Here is a 3,038-nt window from a genome sequence, read left to right on the forward strand (position 1 = left end):
ATGTATTAATGAATACACTGTGTACAGTAATTTACCTGATAAGACAGACCTCAGAAAAATACTTTATGAGTATGAGAGCTTTTATACTTTTATAAAGCTGTCTATAATGAAAATTAACTAACTAAGGATTTTTTTGCCCTGTTAGGGTGTGGCCGAGTTATCCAGATTATCGGTAGCCGGGTTATCGAGAGCCGAGTTTTCGAGGTTCTACTGTACTACTCTCAGAAAGCACGAAAGAGCAAGTGTGAGACGATAATCAACCATTTTTATTGCACTTCGTCGAGTTTTTTTAAAATTAATTTAAGAGCGATACAAAGCAACACATACAGCACGTCAGCAGGAGTGATGTGGGCGGTGTCCCTCGGCCAGGAGCCGAATTAAGAAGGGCGTTAATAGACCAAAATCTTTTATTATTTCAGTGGCGTACCGTGGGGTCAGCCGCCCGTGGCGGAGGAAAATTTTGCCCCCCTTATTTAGGTATTTCAATTTAAAAGACCAAAATTCAGTTTTGTCACAGAGCAAGCAATGAAAAATTCGGTGGTAGTGAAGCGACTTGTTTAAAATAGTTCTATTGGATATTAGTGGTGTATATGAACGCGAATGAATCGTACAAGAAAAATAAAATAAAAAAAAGGTTTCGCAGGATTTCTTCGGATGAAAAAATTACTAGTTCACCCGGACTGCGAGCCGATTCCCGGACTGTCCGGACGATAGCACTATTGTAGGCGCGATGCAAGTATAGATTAGGATGTTTCAAATTTTTACAAGATATTACTATTATTTATTGTAAAATTTTGCCGCCGCCTAAAAAGTGCCGCCCTGGGCGGGCCGCCCCTGCCGCCCCCACTACGGTACGCTACTGTATTATTTTATAAAAATAAAAAGTAAAAATAAATATTTTTAATTACTTATAGTATCTGTATATGATATATCAGGGTTTAATAAAAGAACGTTGATTAAAAGCCAAAAAAATTTTATAGTCCCAGGTCTGAAACCAGTTGCTGTGAGTAGTTATGAAGAGAGACACAGCAAATGATATCCCTCGTTATGTACGGAGTAAAGTTTGTTGAACATGTTTCGTTTCTTAAAACAAAACAAAAAATAAAACAAATCTGTATTAAAATAATTTCACAAATCGTTACTAGATGGCGCGATAATGTGGATTGATCTAATAAAATTTTAGGAGTAAATTTGAAACGATTTTTCAAAGAAACGATATATTTTTAAGTAATTTATACGAAAAGTATGTTTCGGACAGAATTTTGCAGAAAGATTTGAAATTTATTAAGCGGTTTTATAAATAAATGGCTTTCCGTATTAAAACACCAGCGATTAAGCCATAGCGTTGAGCAATAAAAGGAGAAGATCAATATTCGATATATACTTACCTGACGTTGAGGCTAACCGTGATCAACGGGGCGGTGCCTCCAGGGCGAGGTTCGATCATTGCACTACGATCGAGTTGACCCCTGCCACTACCCCAAACTGGGGTAGATGGAGCGTGCAATTTTTGGTAGCTGGGGACTGCGTTCGCGCTCTCCCCTTCCTTAACAATTTAAAATTAGAACATAGTTGGATGAGCTTCTATACCCCATCTCTCAGTAGCCGAGTGGAGGAAATACTTGTAGTCTAATCAAACCGATTTAGGCACATTAAGTTAATCATTCGTCAGTTAGCATACCTTAAGGATAGATGGGTCAAACTATGCTTCCCCCTGTCAATGTCAGTAAACTAGTCTATCCCTTAGGGGAAATGAATTCGTGCCTCTCCAAAGGGCAAACCGCGTACAGTCTTATAAATTTTTTTCACCTAAATAGAAGCCAGTTGCCATAGAAAGTCCTCCCGGAAGCATGCTCACGTATCGCGTTGCCGTATACAAACAAACTTGTATGTAAAAATGGGAGGAACAGCTCAATTCGGGAGTCGAAAAATTTTTAAATGTTTTTGCCGAATTTCAGAATTCATCCGACAAATCCTGGAGCGTTATCAATCCAATCCACAATGAGTGATGGCCCAGTGGTGAGGGACTGACCCGATATATCCGGAACAGACCATTCTTGAAAAAAAAATGTGTCATTTGAATAATCTTTCTTGTAAATAAAATTACCGGTACTTTGCCACGGAAGAAATCCGACTTCAAATCCGATCCGGATCGTTGACGTCACATGTCACATTTTCTTCTTAAATTCGTTACGTTTACTTTTTTAACTTAGTAAAATATTTAACACATTCGAAAATATGATTAAAATATTATTTAATAAAAAAGTTGTAAAATATGATTCTGGAGATATTTTGGCTAATTTTTTTACAAGTCGGCAATATTTAGACGAAGACGCCATCTTTTAAGAGACGTGTCATTTGATTTTACTATTTTGTTGGGGATTGTATTTATTTGAAATATTCTATAAATATGGTAAGAATTATTTGAAATTTTAAAAATTTAAATAACCAAAATCATAAAAATGAATGCATTAAACGTAATTTATGCGTAATTAATAAATAAACTACAGAAAATTATTATTTTCATGTAAGAATAATTGTATTCATTTAACATAAAAATTATTTAATTTAAACCTTTACAAATTTTGGAAATTGAAATTTTTCGAATTGTTTTGTGTTATTTTTAATAATAGCAATTATTAATTTCAGTTGTTACAGATTACACTTATTGTGTTTATATCATCACATGCTTTTTTTAAAATAATTAATCAGTTTCAAGCTTATTAAATTATGTATAACAAGAAATAAAATACAATCTTTTGAGTAAATTTTATCTTCAAGAAGTCTAGGAAATGAATTTATTACATAAAAATGGTGAGATAACATATTGTGTGATACATTCTTGAAATGTCGACCCCCCTATAACACTGCTGATTATTCCGTTTTATATGAATACCATGTTGTACGAATCATTTTGATTTTACAAATACATGAGCTGTTCACAGCCCGGCACACATATTTGTAAAATTTAAATGACTCGTACAACATGGAATTCGTATAAAACGGAATAATCAACAGTGCTATAGGGGGTCGACTGT

At 34.6% G+C, this 3,038-nt stretch overlaps 1 non-coding gene across 1 annotated transcript; it reads left to right on the forward strand.

The window, feature by feature from the left end:
- Nucleotides 1-1,380: 1,380 nt before the first annotated feature.
- On the forward strand, nucleotides 1,381-1,545 carry LOC111637395. The gene has a single exon (XR_002758688.1). It is a non-coding gene; the product is annotated as a U1 spliceosomal RNA (small nuclear RNA).
- Nucleotides 1,546-3,038: the final 1,493 nt, after the last annotated feature.

Source organism: Centruroides sculpturatus, unplaced genomic scaffold, assembly GCF_000671375.1.
Source record: "Centruroides sculpturatus isolate CEXI.00-Female unplaced genomic scaffold, Cexi_2.0 scaffold830, whole genome shotgun sequence".
Taxonomy (NCBI): domain Eukaryota; kingdom Metazoa; phylum Arthropoda; class Arachnida; order Scorpiones; family Buthidae; genus Centruroides; species Centruroides sculpturatus.